Source organism: Mirounga angustirostris, unplaced genomic scaffold (assembly GCF_029215605.1).
Source record: "Mirounga angustirostris isolate CCGP_5_RB_7025 unplaced genomic scaffold, mMirAng1.0.hap1 SCAF_2, whole genome shotgun sequence".
Taxonomy (NCBI): Eukaryota; Metazoa; Chordata; class Mammalia; order Carnivora; family Phocidae; genus Mirounga; species Mirounga angustirostris.
In genome coordinates, this window is record NW_026991710.1 from 144,712,044 (window position 1) to 144,731,723 (window position 19,680).

The following is a 19,680-nucleotide window of genomic DNA, read 5'->3' on the forward strand; positions in this document are numbered from 1 at the left end:
GGCGCTTAGAGGATTCTTCATTTTAAGCTTCCTCATTTGCTTGGAGGATAAAAGGCAACTCTATACCCTCCTCTATAGGAATTGTCAAGGAAATGCCACAATGCTTTGATTCTTTCACTTTAAGGAATTATTCCCTTCGATCAATTTCAAATGTCTCATAAAAAGAAGATTGGGGTTAGGGCGGGCCAATGTAGCAGATGTTTTGATGCCCTGCATCTCATCCTGTTGGTTCATTTTTTATTTTAGCCTCGGCTGTGGTGGATGGTACTAAGCCCATGGATATCATTCCACCCTAAGCATCTGCCATGAATCTCTCCATTTGTCTCAAGACCTTCTCTAAAGCAACAGGAATCCCCTTGGCCCACTTATAGATCCAGTTCCCAAATGCAGTGCAGTTAATGTTGCAAACAACCCTCAACCAATGGGTATGCCAGTGGATAAGTGCCCCAGACTCTCTTTTTTAGGGTGGACTATCCTGGAAGGTGTTCTATGTGTTCTTCAGAAGTTCCTACAGAATGAAGCCCCTGTTACCCATGGCAGGAGTCTCAGTAATGTACCATGAGTTGGCTTTTCCACCTTTTCTGTCTCAATTTCCTTGTCCCTTCACTCCTGCTTTCTTGCATAAATTACTAAATGAACTACCTCAATGCGAGTTCTTTTCTCAGACTTTCCTTTTGGAGTAACTCAAACAAAGCTCTGGTTTTGTTATATTTGGTAAGTCCTACAGCTATAGGGTTGGCAGCTCTCTTTAGAATGTAGAGATACTTATTCATTTTTGTGAGGTTTGGGGGCCTCAGCTGAAATGCTGAGTGAACAGAAATACTTTCACTTTGATCTTTTCATTCCTACAGTAGTATATTTGCTTAAATTTGTTTAGTTTTGTATTAAAAATTAGTGGTTAGTGAAACAAATCTTGTTTTTTTTTTTTTACAAAAGGCATTTTGTAGTAAATTATGTGCTAATGTCCTAAGATTGAGTTATCTAAGGAAAACCTGGCAACATTTTAGGCAGTCCTACTTGAATCCTAACTCTAGGCATTAGGCACAGTACCTAGGACAAATTAATTTATGCAGGGACTGGTTTGTCAACTATGAGGTGACAGCCACATCACAATATCTTTATGTTTTAAATTTGAGGGCATTCATTTTGGACTTTTCCAGTTTTATGAGTTATATCCTTGTGTTGATTATAGAAATTATATTACAGAATTTTCTATCTCCATGATGAATATTTGAGGAGAAAATTAAGAGGTTATTAAATATGTCTTGGGATTATCATAAATATAATAAGTAATAAATATTCATGGTGTTTTACCTAATCAGTATTGGGTCTCTTTCTTAGTGATCATTAGGAAAGCTAGTGGAAGAAAAGCATGTATGTAGGACAAGTATTTGCTTTTTTTATGCCTTTTTGTAATTAAAAATAATTGGCACTTGACATGAAATAGAATACAGAAACCATGTTCTAGCACGCAGTCTTCCCTTACTCATCTCTTTTGTGGAAGGTCAAGCTGTATCCTGCAATTTACTAAAAATGCTATTGTTATTGTGTTGTAGCAGTATTTCTTCAGAAGTTGGAATGATAGCTGGCTTTAATATAGAAAGCTTGATAAAACTGTCATAAATCACCAGTGGTTTAGGGAAAAGACTAGATTTTGATTATTTATGATTTCTATAGTTTCTCAGAGAATTGTCTAGGACTTTGAGTCTCTGTCACTATCTCCAGTGGTTTAAATTTGTTGGATTTGAAGGAAAATTGGTAAGAACACTGCCAGATTATTCAGAATGTTTGTTTCCAACCCTCTTATAAGAAACAGGCTCACAGTTGACTGGGGAGTAAAGTAAATTTTCCTGGAACATTGTTAAAACAAGCTACTGGGACTCTTGGCTCAGTTCTTCTCTACTATACACAAAAAGCAACTTATAATTTTCACAACTGCATGATTAAAGTTTCTTTTCCAATGCTGTTTATGACCCAGTTTTAACACGTTGAGATTTTCTTTCACTCTTTTTCTAGCATAAGGAATAGTGTCAATCCATCATTGATTTATACTGCAATTATCATGCAGCTGAAGTGTACTTGGGAATCCTTTTGGAGCCTCCAAAAGAAATCTGAGGCATGGAATTTTCTGTTCACCAAAATTATTCTTGGAAAATAAGTATAGATGGATACACATTTTTGGAAAGAGAGGCAAGATTTTAAAGGACTATACTTTCTGCAGCAAAGAACTGCCACTTGATATTGAAACAGCATCCTTTGACATCCTAAACCCTAATAGACGGACCACCTGACCATGGACATCAAATCAGTATGAAACTAGAGTTGCCCATCTTTATTTGGATAATTTCCAATCCACTACATCATAATATTGGGCAATGTAATAGCACATTGGTTTAGTGCATGTAATAGCAAGTGGTTTAGTGCAAACGTTGCTTTCACGAATGAATGCAAGCAGGTTTTGAGGGTGCAGGAAGCTGCATGACAGATGGCCCACACCCTAAGTCACCTACCTCTGTTTCATGAATGCTACTTCTGCAGCTGCCACCTATGGACTCATGCAGTGTTTCCTATGATCAACCAACAGAGGTAGAAAAATTGGGGTCTAGTGCATAGATTGGTTGGCTTAATATGCTTGTAGTAGTTAAAAATGTACAGCTACCAATCTGTAATGCCGTGCAGGAGTGACTTTGGACAATAGTGAAGGAAAATCTTCCCAGGGAACCGAGGAATGCACTTGGTTGTTCTCCTTGTATGAAAGGAGAAATGGCTAGAGCTACAGATATCACAGAGGCCAGGAGGTTAGCAGATGGTTTACCTACTTTTTCAGAGGTCTTGAAATAACTGAACTGGAAGATGAAAGAGCAGAGGCAGCTGGATGGACCATGTGAATGGATGCAAAATACATAAATCTGTGTGTCTCACATTAATGTTCACTTGAAAACATCTATCACAGAGGCGGTACTCAACAGTCAGACCAAAAATACAATAGGATGACTCTTTCTGTGAATGTTAGTCAGCCTCTCTCCTCAGCTATCTCAGTGCTTGGGCAGTGGTCCCATGGGTGGAATGGTGGCAGTGATGGGGGCCATGAATGTATGCAATAGTATCTAAACTATGCCCCTGGTGACATCCAGTCTGCTGGCAGAGGTTGGCACTGAGCCCTCTATCTGCACCTTTCCTTGAGGTTGACCAATTAGTCACTGGAGAAGTCAGGATTTTGTTTTCACTGGAATTTATCTTCCTTACCTGAAGTGTCTCTGTAAGCAATGCCATCCAAGGACTCACAGAATGCTCAATTTACTGATATGGGATCCCATGTAATATTGCTTCAGACCACTTTTGTGCCAAGAGTGGTACAACAATGGGTACCTAATCTTAAGATTCAATGACCCAACCATATACAGCATCACTTGGAGCAGCTGGCCTAATAAAATGATGGAATGGTTTATTAAAGCCTTAATTAGAATGCCAAGTCAAAAGCAATCCCATATGTTCTTGGAAAAGCAATCTTCCATTCTATTGTATTTCTGATCTCTGATGCTCTGTCCAGGATCCAAAGGGCTGAAGTAGATTTTGACTTCTCAACCATTTCTTCCAGTGACAAACTTTCAGAATTTATCCTTTGGATCCCTACAGTCTTAGTTCTGCTGGATTAGAAATCCTGATTACTAGTGGGTGTTGCAATTTCACTGAACCTAAAGTATAATTATCATTTGTTCAATTTTAGGGTAGTGATAAGGGTTCTGTTGAACCAGAATTTATAACTATCAGCTGGGTTTTTCACAGATAAAGACAGAAGTTGATTCTGATTAGCACAAGGATTTGGGATTGGCTGCTACACAGTGGGGGCAAAAATTTTTTTCTTTAGCAGCTAGAGGATTCACTGTAGTGTCTTTCTTTGCCTCCATACACAGTGATAATGGACTATGGTCAATTGCAGCTACTGTAGCCAGGTGTAAAGTAATTATGGACTTTGGCTCCTTGAAGATACAGTGCTGGCTGAAGAGCTGCCTGGGTGTGAGGCAATTGGCATTGGATGGTGCGAAGCTGTCTCCATGTTGGAGCATTAGGGCTTGTTCCCTAAAGTCTTCTCTCAGAATCTTTCATGGAAATTGTGGTCGTATCAACGTGAAGACTCTGTGATGAACGGGACTTAATGTAGGGCCCAAGCAGATCTAAGAAGTACAAGGGGCAGACTGTGTTGACCATTTTTTAAGTGCTCATTTTACATCTACTTTGCCCATGTATTTGCTCCTGTCATCACTGAGGCAACTAGCTGCATGCAGGTTTAAGTCTGACAGCTCCTCACCTCAATTATACCACATATCTTTTATTTACTACCTTGAGACCTCCCTCTTGCTGCTCTTTGAAATTTCTGTAGGAGTCTAGTCAACCCATGCTGACTCATGAATGAACTTGGAGTACAAAGGACTTAATATCGCTCTGGACAAGCTGACCAATAACTCAGAACATACAGTAGGAGTGGATAACAGTAGCACATCATGGTAATCTACTCAATGATATATACTTAACATTGGTTATTCCTCTTTTCCTATTTCACTTTTTTCCAGTGGCCTTATACCTGTTCCTTGGGATCACTCCCCAACATAAACTATATGCACGCAAGTCCTGATCTCTGAAGGTCAGATATGGCTTTTATGTTTTCACCTTGTTTCCTCTCCAATCATTGCCCTTGTGGTCTTTCTAAAATGCAAAAGGTCCTGTTACAGTATTATTTGCAACTTTTCATTGGACTCCAGTAGTAAAACATCTCTTCATGGCAAACATGATCCTCTGTGTAATACTTGGAGAGTTACTTCTAGAGCATAAATGAGTAAGACCCTCACACATCAAAGAAAGTATCAGGAGTGTTGACAAGCCAGAATCCAGTGCTCTGTCTATCTGCCTTGGCAGGAGAAGGCTTCCCTCACTAATTCTGGGAGGGGAAGAAGCTATGCAAGGAAGTATAGATGTGAGGAAGATAATTTTTTTTTTTAATTCCAAGAATACTTTTCATTATGTACATTAACTGTTTCAGAGAATCCCAATCAGTTTCATTCATTTGACACATTCATGTATTCAGCAAACTTTTATTGAGGAAGGAACTCGCTAATTGCTCTTTTTATCTCAGTGATGTCCTATATTTAGGCAGGTTTTTTCTTGTCTGAAGGAGGCTGGATTTAGTTAATCTTAGCTCCTTCTGACTAGGGCTTATTAAGGATTGTGCACCAATATTGGCAGGCAGATAGAAGACTGAGACAAGAAAATACAGTCAGAAAAGTTCTCTTTTGGTACTTCCAAAATATTAATATATGCCTTCCATTATTTGCCAAACACTGCTTTGAGAGACAAATTTGTGACCAAGGTACTTGAGTTTAATTACTCATCTCTTCTCTTTACTTAGTTATGTGAGCTTGGGCAAGTCCCTTAGTCTCTCTAAACTTTATTTTTATTTGTAAAATGGGGATGAAGGAATCCCTACTTCATAGCATTGTTTGAAGATTAAATAAAATAATGTGATAAAAACTGATCCCAGTTTCCAGCTCATGATAAGTACTCAGTAAATGATGGTGTCCTTGTCTTCATCATACGTTCTCATCCCTCTAATTCATTGTGCTAAACAACTGGTTTGAGTATATTTCCCCCTCCACTGAATTAAGCAGTTCCTTTATAATGAGTAGAACTTAGGGCTCTTGAGTTTTTTAGACACAAGACTTTAAAGGACTTGGGGATATTGGTCCTATGTTTACCATACACATTTCAACCTGCTCAGGGAGAAGACTTAATAGACATTGAAAATATGTAGTAAAAAAAGGTACAAGGAAAGTGGTAAGCCACATACTTAAAGGCTAAATACTTGCAGGATGAATAAATGTGAAAATGTCTATCAATAGGAATTGGAAAATGCAGGGAAAGCATAGAAGTGTCCTCTCCTTATGTGTGTATGTGACGGGGAAAGGAGGCTGAAATCCTTTTCCTTCCCCTCTCTTTTTCCCTTTTCAAATGTCAATATCATAAGAGTGAGTAAGGAGGAATCCTGGAAGAAGTGAGAGGTTAAGAAACTGGGAGGCATGAGTTGAAGACATGGTTGTGTGTTGTGGAAAATTTTGGCTAAGAATCTCCCTCTTTCTTACCCTCTCATTTGATTTTGAGGACTCTTTCCTTTTAAGAAATATTTCTAATGCTGCAGAGCTAGAAATGAAGTTTAGGGCTCAGGGGACAAGAAGGGTGCTGGATCTAAGAACCTGCTCTAGGACTCCAGAAGTTCAGGTAGGGAGACTAGTACAACTGACCAGATTAGAAGAAGAGGCAGGGCAGGAATTCAGACTGGGAATTGACTTATGCCTACAGTAGGAGCCTGTTCTGGGCTATAGCCCTCCAAGAAACATAACAATGGCTGATGGTGGGGGACAGCATGAGGAATCTCAATGCATACAACTGACTCCAAAGAGACAAAAGCTGATGTTAACTAAAAGCCTGATATTGTCACTATACCTAATAGCAAGATAAGTAGGTTGAAAAATAAAGGGATAAATGACCAGCTGTATTTTTTTTTCTTGTGCAAAGGGGTGGCCTAATCAGCCAAATCTTCTTTGGGATACATGTGTGAGATAGGTTACTACCCCAGGACACATCTGTGCACAAATGAGATTAGTGTTCTTGTACTCTAGCTTTGGGGAATGGCTGATGGATCTGTGGAGGAGGAGGAGGGAGTTAGTAATTCTTTGCTTGTTACTCAGCTTAGAGCTACTTACTGGGCAGGAGGCTTTCTTTAGATCAATAAAATTCATACAAGAAAACTTCAACTTTTTCTAGTATTAATTGTATTTGATAAGCCTCGTACAAAACTTTCCATTTTGTTTTCTGATGAAATCTGAAATAGAGAAGTCATAAAAGTAAGGATGACTTTAGTCATTTGAGAATGGGCGGGCTTTCTCAGAACACAGCACTGTTGGTGGGCAGAAGTTGGGAAGAAGGATGAAATTTTTCTTTATGAAAGGGTTTTAAAAGATGTGTGACTAGTCATGATTTCAAGCCTATGATTGTGAATATGATTTCAATGGTTTGGACAAGTAGGAAGTCTAAAAACCGGCACAGCCTTTGATATGTTGAGAGATGAGGTTGAGGGGTCTATTTCAGATTCAGTAGCTGAACAATGATAAACTAAAAAGCTGTAAAAAGCCTCTTTTCTGGGAGGCTAAAACAATGGTTTATCGATTATCTACAGATTTCTTGAAAGATATTCATTTTAATTCAAGATATCTCTGAATTCCTGGTCTAATACTTCCAGATTTGATATGGACCTGATTAAAATACTCATAGACTACATCCTAATTTTGGATTTAACATTCCAAGAATTATTATTATTATTTCTTTTACTGGTTCAAATGTACAATTTTAAAACTGGAAGGAACATCTTGGATCATTTGAATGATGCAGAAACATGGTAATCAGAAAAACTATAAAGTCATATGCTTATTAAAGTACCAATTATTTACATAATCTTGAAATTTCTACTTAGTCATTTGATAAAGTAGCAATTTTTTGAAAACTGTTAAGAAAAAAAAAACTTTGTAAAGAAATGCTGCTTGATTTCTATCTCTGCTATTTTGCTACCATTATGTGATTGTGCCAGCAAAAGTAAATTTTGAGGCAAATTAGCCTATATTAGCTTTTTTTTTAAGAAAGATTTTATTTATTTATTTAATTGACACACAGAGAGAGAGACAGCGTGAGAGGGAACACAAGCAGGGGGAGTGGGAGAGGGAGAAGCAGGCTTCCCGCGGAGCAGGGAGCCCGATGCGGGGCTCGATCCCAGGATCCTGGGATCATGACCTGAACCGAAGGCAGACGCTTAACGACTGAGCCACCCAGGCGCCCCGAGCGTATTTTTTTTTTTAAGATTTTATTTATTTATTTTTTATTTATTTTTATTTATTTTTTAAAGATTACATTTATTTATTTGTGACAGAGAGAATGAGAGAGAGCACATGAGAGGGAGGAGGGTCAGAGGGGGAAGCAGACTCCCTGCCGAGCAGGAAGCCCAATGTGGGACTTGATCCAGGGACTCCAGGATCATGACCTGAGCCGAAGGCAGTCGCTTAACCAACTGAGCCACGCAGGTGCCCCTAGCCTATATTAGCTTTTATGTGGATGCCTGTGGTCGTCTTCATATTTTATTTTTTGTCTCTCCAGAATCCATTTCTTACACAGAGGCCAGAGTATTCCTTAAAAAAAAAAAAAAAAAAAAGTAAATCCCATGATGTGGCGTCCTTGCATTTAGAATATAATCTACACTCCTTACAGAGGCCTTCAAAGCCATGTACCATGCTATTACAAGCTGAATTATGTTCACTTCCCACCCCCCCTCCCCTAGCACATTTGTTGAAGTTTCAACCCAGCACCTCTGAACATGACCGTATTTGGGCCTTTAAAGAGGTAATTTAGTTAACACGAGGTTATTAGGATGGGCCCTAATCCAATAGGCCTGGTGTCTTTTTTTTTTTTTTTAAAGATTTTATTTATTTATTTGAGAGAGAGCACATGAGAGGGGGGAGGGTCAGAGGGAGAAGCAGACTCCCCGCGGAGCAGGGAGCCCGATGTGGGACTCGATCCCGGGACTCCAGGATCATGACCTGAGCCGAAGGCAGATGCTTAATGACTGAGCCACCCAGGCATCCCTATTTTATCTTTTTATTTTATTTTATTTTTTTAAGATTTATTTATTTGAGAGAGAGAGAATGAGAGACAACATGAGAGGGAGGAGGGTCAGAGGGAGAAGCAGACTCCCCGCTGAGCAGGGAGCCCAATACGGGACTCGATCCCGGGACTCCAGGATCATGACCTGAGCCGAAGGCAGTCGCTTAACCAACTGAGCCACCCAGGCGCCCAGGCCTGGTGTCTTTATAAGAAGAGGAAATGAGGACCGAGAAACACATGGAAGGAAGACCATGTGAAGACACAGGGAGGAGACAGGCTCTACAAGCCAAGGAGAGAGGCCTCAGAAGAAACCATACTTTGATCTCGGACTTTTGGCCTCCAGAACTATGGGTATGTAACTGTTTGCTGTTGAAGCCACATTGCCTCCCGTACTTAGTTATGGCAGCCCTAGCAAACTAATTCACATGCCATGCCTCCAACTTCTCTTCATAATCCTCCTCTTCCTAACCGTCACTCTCCAATTACGCTGTCGTCGTTTTCTCCATTCAGCACAGTGAAGTCGATCCAGACTGAGGGTCATCGCCACATGTGTTGTTCTCTCTGTCTGGAGTCATTGGCACCATCATCTTTAATCAGCTGGGTTCTTCTTATTTCTGAACAATTGTGGTTTTGGCTGAGAAGTCTTCCCTAATCTCCCTATTTAAAATAGTTCCTCGGGGCGCCTGGGTGGCTCAGTCGTTAAGCGTCTGCCTTGGGCTCAGGTCATGATCCCAGGGTCCTGGGATCGAGCCCCACATTGGGTTCCCTGCTCCGTGGGAAGCCTGCTTCTCTCTCTCCCACTCCCCCTGCTTGTGTTCCCTCTCTCGCTGTGTCTCTCTCTGTCAAATAAATAAATAAAATCTTTAAAAAAAAAAAAAAAATAGTTCCTTGACCAACCTGAGTCACTCTCACATCACCTTGTTCTCTTAGAGTCTTTTGTATTGGGAATTATGTTGTTTATTAATTTGTTTGTTTTGTGGTTCATTTCCTTCTTCTGTCTATCTCAAGCTAGAATGTCAGCTCTAGGGAAGCAAAACTTTGACTCTTTTTCTAGGCTTATTCCCAGTACTAGAATAATGCCTGACACAGAGTGGGCCCTCAACTAATATTTCTTGAATGAATACACAAATAAAAGAATAATGAATTAGTTAAAAATAGTACTTGAGGGGGCGCCTGGGTGGCTCAGTCGTTGGGCGTCTGCCTTCGGCTCAGATCATGATCCCAGGGTCCTGGGATCGAGCCCCGCATCGGGCTCCCTGCTCAGCGGGAAGCCTGCTTCTCCCTCTCCCACTCCCCCTGCTTGTGTTTCCTCTTTCACTGTGTCTCTCTCTCAAATAAATAAATAAAATCTTTAAAAAAAAAATAGTACTTGAGGTTAACTATTTCAGGGAAGGAGTCACAGAGAAGTTAGCAGTTGAAATGGAAATAGCAGTATTGGTTGGGTTTTCATAGAAGTTTTGGAGTAGCAAAAAACGTAGAAAAAATGATTTAGGGAAAGGTATAGCGGTTGGAGAATTTGGAATAAGTTCAAGGAACATGAAATTATTATTTGTGTTGAACTTAGATGGCATGGGAAAGTGAAAGTGAAAGATAAAGGTGGAACTGTAGGACATGGGTTATGCTAAAGAGTTTACTCTGGAGACAAGGTAGGCCATTGAAGAATTTTGGAAAAATAATGTCACCCAAAGAATATAGTGCTTCTGAATGTTTTAAACTGATTACAATATGTAGGATGAATTGGATAGGGAAAACCTAATAGTAGCAAACTATTGGGAAGCACATTACAATTGTTCAGGTATTGAAAAGGAACAAACTATTCCAGTTACTACAGAAATGACCAATGGAAGATAAATCTATGAATGGTTGGAGAGGCGGAAATGATAAGGTTTAGAAACTGACTACATGAGATTTTGGTAGCAAAGTAGATTAGATGTCTTATATAAGTTTTTGGAGGATATATTTCTGAATTACTATAATAATAGTGACGTCAATAAGAAAGGAAAGCCAGAAGGACCTTACTGGGGGGAGGTATTGAATGTTAAATATTGCTGGGATGTTTGGATAGAAATATTCAAAATCTAGTTTGAAATATGTATCTTGGGCTTAGGAGAAAGGTTAGAGCTAGTAATATAGATTTTGGTGTCAGCTGTATAAAACTGGCATTTAAAGCCATAGGAGAAAAAAATGTGAATAAAATTTCCAAGGGGAGTGTAGAGTAGGGAGTGGACAGAACAAGGACAAAATCTGGGATTGAGGGGATTCCCAGACTTAGAATATTAGAGGAAGAAGGGAACTGATAGATAAAAAGTGAATCAGGAAAATTTATTATTAGCTATGCCCTGCACAGCACCAACTATGTAATATGGTGGAAGAAAAGGGGGAAATAATGGGGAGAAGGGGAAGTTATTGAGAAATCACAGGAATGTGTTCTTCAGTCCATTTATTTATTTATTTATTAATAGCTCATTTATTTTTGGCACCATTATTTTGATGGTAATAGTAATATCCTGTGGCAGAGCATATTTTTCATAGATGGCAGTAACAATAGCTCCCATCTCTCAGGCTCTTCCAGAACCTTGTCTCTCTCTCACCAAGAAGGAGTCTGAATACCCTTCTACTGAATCTGGTTTTGGCCGCTGACTGGCCTGTATCAATACAAAGTGACAGAATTTTCATTGAATGACTTCTGAGGCTAAGTCATAAAAGATGAGGCAACTTCTACCTTTCTTCCTGGAATATTCGCTCTTGAAGTCTTCAGCTGCCATCCAAGCAATCTGTTTGCCCTGAGGCTGGCATACCATGAGGAAATCTGTGCTAGTCCACATGCTGGGGCCATATGGAAAAGGCCTGAGACTACATGAAGAGAGAAATGCCTGACTACACCCCAGCTGCTCCAGCCCCACCCTCTGTTTTCCAGCTCTAGCTATAGTCTGATTGTACCTGCATAATGGACCCAAAGCCAGAACCACTCAGTCTAGTCATTTCCAAATTCCTAATGCACAGAAACCATAAAAGCTAATAAAGTGATTTTTGTTGTTTTAAGCCAATAAATTTTGGGGTGATTTTTTTTTTTTTTTTTAACAATCTGGAATTCTTTTTTTTTTTTTTTTAAATACCTATTATGCAAAGAATTCATAGGAAGTAGGTTCCAGCAGCTCAAGTTCCTCTTTATTGGTTCTCACAAAGTGTGCTTTTCTGGGTGGAACAAATTGACTCTTTAGTTGAACCCAGCTATCTTTCTCTTTGACTTCCTTTTCTGGTCATTTTCCTTCCTACATTTCAGGCAATTATCTGGGCTATAGAGTGTGTCATATTTTCAATATGTACATTAATTCTTTGGGCAAGAATCTTTCCCTTAACCTGTTTGTTGACAACAAGCCAACAGCTTCCTGGGAAACATGGTAACTCTTTCAGTTTTGCCCTAGTAACAGTTGTGGGACATTCCTTTTTGAATAGTGTCCATTCCCTTGATGTCTATAGTATCACCTTTCTTATGAATTCACTTGTATGTGATAGCTATTTAATGTATTCTGAAAGGCCTGAAGAGTATATAGCATATGCTTCTTCTCTTTCCCTTTTTGTTTGTCATTTTGGCAAATTACTGGAAGATGGAGGTTCTGGCCAAAAGTTGGGATGATTTGTTTTTTTTTTTAGCAGTACTAACTGGAACAGATCACAATGAAAGAAACAATGTTTGTATTCTTGGCTTTGTGTGCATCTGTTCCATAAGATATCCCACACCCTCAATTTCTTCCCCTGAATTCTGAGAGTACTTCTATGTATTATATGACATGTTCTCCCAAGCAGTCCTATCAGTTGTTGTATGTTGGCTGCAATTTTCTTCCTTCCTTATTTGGACTCTGCAGAGCTGGTTGAGGTTGAGGTAGTTGATAGGTTCATCGAGAGGTGCTCATGTATGCCCATGTTATCCCATCTTTGCCATTTTAGATGTAGGATATCTGGAGTAGAGTCCAACCTATTTGGTTTCATGCTCCAACAGTGCCCTCTACCCGTACTGGACTACAGTCTTCTTTTGGAAGCTTCAAGAGATGTGGCCATATGCCTTTGGTGTCTTACAGATATATTAGATGTTAGTTTCTACTCCTTTATTATGGTTCCCTTTTTCTAAGGGTAGATACAAATCCACAGAAACTGAACAGGATAGTCTGAATGATAATTACAATTGCCCCTCCCTTATGATATCCATCTGTCATTCTTAAAACAAACTTCCTAAGTTTTATTTTCCTTATCTATAACATGAGGGCAATAACAATATTTGCCTCCTGGGGTTGAGGATTAAATGTGGTAATGTTATCAAGTTGCTAGTAGTCAGGAACAGACAGACTTAATTGCTATTAGCAGCTCTTACTGTGTTGTTGAACTTTAAGCCCTGAAATACATTTTAAATAAAATTGTTTGATATAAATCTGTACCTGAGTATACTCTGAGTTGCCATGCGTATTTCTCTGTTTTGGGTGCTGTTGCTATTTTTAGCCTGTTCACATTGGTGCGTTAAAAACTCTTCACTCGAAGTTCTTTATCTCAAAACTGTTTATTGCTTCATTTGAAAATAATAAGGAGTAGCAAATTGACAAAAGGCTAGCCTATACTCTTGTAAGAAGTGATTATAATTATGTAGAGCAGAAGGTAAAATTATAATTTGTAAACTATTTTATTATGCTGTACCAAATATTTATCACAGCCATAAACTTAAGTAGACTTGAGAGATTCAGCAATGAATGCATGACTATTGAGGAGTTAGTTATTATACTGCAGGAAAATGCCTGGGTTTCATTAGATCCTAAGGGAAATAGCCCCAGGTTAGACTTGTGGGAATCAATAGAATTTGATCTTCATCTTATATGAACAAGTGATGCTGAAATGACTCAGATTTATAACATCATAAATAGTGGTACTGGACTTTGCCTGTTTTTTTTTTTTTTTCCCTGGAGTTAAACATCTCATGTTAGAATTTATGACAGAGAAAAAAACTCAGTGAAGGGGAATCAACTGAGGCCAACTGCTGTGCAGAGCAAATCAAGAGTTCATATGTTTAGACTTGCCAGCCTCACATATTTTAATAAATAGTAGAGGAGTGATATTAGCAAGTGTTTACAATGACAATTCATTTTCATGGTTTTGGCTCATTGGCTGAGGCAAAGAAATTAATAGCTTTATTTTATTTTATAGCACAAGCAGCACTTTGTGTGTGATGTCTAAGCTGCTTAGGTGATTGATGTATTCATTGCATCTCACGGCTTATGATAATAAGTGTATATATCATACAACAAGAACTAAAACAGACATGTCCCATAATGCACTCATATCACTCTATTTTCATTATGATTTTTTTTATCCATATAAACTGTGCATGATGTACATACTTGACTACTTGCCTGCAATCTTACATATTTCAAATTCCACATATTGCTGTTTTGGAAGTCTACTGGGATGGGCTTTCTACTTCACGCTCTTTGAAATTGATCTGGTAGGAATGGTATAATATTTCAAATCATCTCATTGCAAAAAAGCATTAGAAGCATACTAGGAAGCCTTTTTATGCGGAGGATAATCAAGTTATAGAGACGTATTCAATAGCAGGGATAGTCTTGGCATGTTTCAGAATTCTGGTGACCATACATTTTTTTTATAAATGTAAATGGCATTCTCTACTGAGTTTGAAGCTAAGATGGATTTCAGGGATGATGTTGTAGTATCTGGTATTTGTTTTCTCATAATTTTCTAGAAGTCTTTTACTTACTGAAACAAGTGAAAGTCAGGCTCCAAGGGTAGGGGGCTTGTGTCTGTTTCCAGAGGAGGGCAGTATTGTACTGGAAAGAAAACAGAACTTGGCAGTGTTTCCTGTTGCTCTGGCCTTACTTCCTGCAAGGGGAGTGGATGGTATTTCAAATCACACTAATAAATCTATGGATTAATAACATGCGAATCAAAGCAGCAAGCACCATAATCACCGTTGTTGATCCATTTGTCTCTCTTTGCACCGTGTATTGATTTTTTTTTCCGAGAATGTAACGAAGAAAGAACTTTATAAAATTCTCTTCTCTTTAAATTCTGCTTGTTAATATATTCCTGTTGCCACTCATCTATTAGTAATTTCCTGACAGGTAACTATTGCTGTTAGAATTTAACATAGCCTTGAAAAGCAGTTACTTTGTTTCTGGCGAAACTTCTTACTACTGATAATTGCCTGCATAATAAATTGCAAGTACTAGCTGGTTCCAGCTGAGATCAAAAGTGACCATAACTCACCTATCAGCAACTGGAGGATTTCCGAATTCTTACAGCAATCTCCTTTCTTTCTTCTTAAAAGGCTCAGCTTTCTTCTGTCAGGTTTGCAGGTATCAGCTTGCACACATTTAATGCTTACCTTATCTTGTGGGACCTTTATAGTGGATGAAAAATCATCTTTATTAATTCAGAAATATGGGAGTACAGGGAATTGTTTGTGCAGTCTGATTAAAAAATAAACCCAGCAGACAACTAAATTGCATATAGAATATTTTAGAGATGGACAGCTTCTCATTAAAATAGATTTTAGGATAATTTCATATGCTGACAGGGAATCCATTCAATTGCAATTCTGATTATTTTTACTTAGACAATCCAACACTTCTCCACTCTTAGAAAAGGAAGTAGATTACAAGTTAGTGTTCTTAGCAGCTGGTGATTATTTCCCTTTGTCATCTTGCTTCACTTTTTTTTTTTTCCTTTACAAAAGCAAGGATAGAATTTGCAGAGTGTTGAGGCAGGGAAAGGTTGAGCATTGAGTTCGGTTCCTTGAGGCTCCCTCAGGGGTATGGGGAGGGGCTGAGAAACAGGGAAGTATGGAAAATGTTCACAGAAGGGATGGAAGGACATTAACATTTGATGGAACCAGGACTTCAGAAAAAGTTAATATCCTGAAATCGGGCAAGTGGTGATAAAGGAAATTGATATTAAAATATGAACTGTCTTTAAAAGGGGCCTTTGTCAATTTTTTGTGTTGCTGATTATATAAATGTCACTTTTGGTTCAGTTGAGGATGCTGATGGATTTTGTTGCCAAACATGAGTTTGGATCTGAGTTTGGAAGTGGGGCTGGAGATCGATGTTGGATGAATCTGCATTATACGCAAGAAAAGGAATGGTTGTAATTCCAGGGGGAATCTGGGAGAATGGAGAGGAGTGGAGATGGGAAAGGCAGCAAGACAGAAAAGCAGCACCTGGGAGGTCCCTTAACAGAACATCTCCGGTGGGAGAGTGTCAGAGGGCTTGTTCAGGCGGGAGGTTTAATAATTGTTTGCATTTCTCTGATGTTCATTCTTTCTATCCCTCAGACCTTCATTGAAATCCATTATGCATACAAATGGTGTGCATGTGTGTGTGTGTCTGTGTTGGGGGAGGGTATTTCACTCTTGAGTTGTAGTGAATGATTTCAGACTCGGGATAAGAAGATTCATAAATGCAACTTACTGAGCAGACTGTTGTCATATCTCTCATCACTTCTCCTAAGAGCCCATTTATCCTTCCAAAAAGTCATTCGTATTTCTGTAAGTTCCCTTCTTCTTTACCCTTCCTCTATTAAGATGGCATATAAGCCTCAAATCTAACCAGCATTTTGGGTTACATTTTTCTGTGAACTCTTTGTGTATATGATTTAGTTTATCTTTTCTCATGCAAATCTGTCTTCTGTGAATATAATTCCCAAACTCTTCTCCCATCACTGAACCTAAGAGAGTAGACTTTTTCTTCTAGAGAGAACCATTACTAAGTAAGTGACCTCAAACGCTATGAGTGGGTGGAGAGACACATTTGGGCAAATCACTGCTAGATATATCCACTGCTGTATGGAATTGTAATTCAGGTCGGGTTTGCCAAGGAAAATAATGTACCCTTCTTTCAGACACACATTCACCTCATTGTGGGTGACTTGGCACATGATATTGTTCCCATCTTTGCCAATTTAGGTAATGTAGATAAGATTCTGATCTATTAAGGATTTCACTGTGCTTAAAAAAAAAATCACCTCAGAGAATTTCCACTCAAAAGATTTGTGCTAAGTTTTTATTCAAACTTGTTTTATTTCTTCTAACTGCAAAGCTTTTGATCTTCCACCCTCAACTGAATATGTGAGGCATCTTACTGTATGCTTCCTCTTTGGAAAGCATCCTGAATGTAAATAATAACTAAATGTATATGTACTTGTTGGTAGTTTCCACATGTGACTTTTAAAATTATTCTCATGTGTTCTGTCTTTTCTAATTAACCTACAATCATTTATAAAGCACCTATTACATGCCAGATGCCATTCGAGTTTCAGTGCCACCACAGAATCACTGTGCCCAAGGGACACATAAGAGATTTTAAGAGGTGGAGTACATTTACAGTTGAATGCTTCCCTTTTATCTTCCTGAGATATTTAATGTCTGCTGGCCACACAGGGGTGCTTAGATATTATTGAATGACCAGATGATCATCCACATTTTTGTCCTCTTTTAGAACCCATTCCTTTCTTATCTCCAATTGATTTTTCATCTGTTCTCTTTGCCTAAAAATCTCTTGAACTGATAAGGAAAAGGCAAATGTCTTTAATATGCCATTTATCTAATACTTTATAAAATATGGTTCAACTTTCCACATTTCTCTTATTACTATCATCTTCTTGTAATATAGTACATCCCTTATTGGATTGTCATTACTTTTTTGTGTGTTTTATTTGGCTCTGAATACACTGAACTACTTATTAGCCTAGACCCACAGTTCCTAGACTGTGTCACCACAGTGAATTCATAAGAGTACTTCAGAGCATTTTAAATTTTTGAGGGAAACACATGACATTTGTCAGACACTGTGTGAACTACTAGCTCAAGGTCATTCACAATTTCAATAATAGATAAAGTTATATTTCTTTTGATGATATCATATCTTTGTGAAGCTGGGCTTTCTGCAACCGCAGTGGTAAAAACAAGTATGACATGAAAATCAGTGTGGAGCAGGAAATGAGGGCGGTGGTGTCCAAGGTTTGATTCCAAGGCTTGAGAAGTTGTTTAAAGACATTAAGTTTGAGAAGGTTTGAGAAGTAGTGCAGGACCCAATAGACTTGCGTACCCTATAAGTAAGTAATTGTGTTTATTTAAAAATGAAAAATATATTATTTTCTTTCACTTTATATATATTGATTTTTAAAAGTGAGAATCTGTTGTAGACTTGAATATTTTTTAGGTTATTTGGAGCTAACTACTTAATGAAGGGACCTGTTCAATTAATTTTGGCTTAGCGGCACTGTGGGAAAAAAAATAATCTGGACATTAAGGCTGCCATGAAGCCATGAACTGAGAAAAGTTTGGGAACCTCTGACCTTGACCCTGACTTTGCATCTTATGTGCCTAACATAGATCTGACTCATGGTGAGTGCTCATATGCATTTACTGAATAAAATGCACTTATTTTTTTAGGATAAACCAATGTTTCTTTGGAAATTGTCCTGTCTTCTTACTGGTGTTTTTTTATGTTTACAAAAATTCTCTTAACATAACCTCATTTAGAAATTTCTTACCATGTATGCATGTATAATGACTCGCAGTTTTAAACACAAGCCCCCTGATTTGCAATGATTATTGTTTTATATAGGAGTAGAAAATATAATGTTTTTATAACATTTTGACTCAAGGGTAGTATAATAAAACTAAAGTTATGGAAGGTCTTAGAGGTGCACAATTAAGTTGACAATATTAATTATTGTCTTAAAATTTAGAAAACAGAAGTTCCCAGTTAATTGATTTATGAAACTATTATATATTACCATATGAATCAGAAAAAAATTGAATATTGAATACAATTTAGCTATTGCTAACATCTCTGTTAGAACAAAAATGTTCATTTTTGGTATGTTTATTTTTATAATTTCCTCTCCTTGAGTTGTAATGGTACCTGTTAAATTTTTTCTTTCACTTAGTAAACATATCTTTTAGTATATCTACTCTTCCAAAATTGATACCATTTTGCTTATTATTGGTGCAAATGAACTAATTCATTTAGCCATTCAACAAACATTTATTGGCTACCTGCCATTTGCAGAGTCTGTTGTTGGTTTATATTGAAGGTCATGGAAGAAAATTTATTTTTTTTGGTAAAACTTTTCTTTAAAGGATCTCTAGAATTTAATTGGTTTTAACTAAAAGGAAGACATTTAAGCACTAATAGAGACTGCTAGAGAAACCCCTGCAGAACTTTAATTATGGGATTCTGAATTATTGTTAGTGAAACTATAGTCCTTTCAGAGGGAACTACCAAAATTCCTTCAGGTTCTATGACTTTATACTGAATTCTCTGGAATATCAGTCTCCTTCTCTGGATTCATAATTTCCCTATTTTATCTGGTGCTTTTTATATTTTTAAAAGTTTTTTTCTCTCCTATCATAGCCTTCAGTGATTTCCTGAACCTAACAGCAAAGGACTAAATGTGAATTTTAGGAAGCCTTGGGGCCAGGTTCAAGCAGATGGGAGCATTTCTATGGTAGCCATGTGGACCTGACTACTTTTATATATCACTTTGCAGAAATTATTTTCTCCCCTGTGTCTTAACCATATTCTTTTATAGTTTGTTTTCTCTGTTTTGCAATCACTTTCAGTAATAAGTTTCTTGTTGCATATGTTATTGTTTGAATACCAGCTGATAGCCTTGGTAATGAAAAACAGAAATAATAGCTCAGTGTTCAGCTTATATTTCTATGGGCAGGAAAGTGATTTGTTCATTTATACTTGGTTTGCATAAGTTAGAACTTGAAGGTATTGAATGAGTCCTCTGCTATCAACTTGAAAAATATATTTAAATTAAATCTAGTGGTGAAGTTAAACATAATAAGTTCCCAGATATAATTTTGTCAGAATATGTACAGTTTTACTTGACAAAAGAGATATTAAGACAATTTCAGAATTTAACAAAATTTTTTCTTGTTTTGAATATTGTTTCCCTTCAATC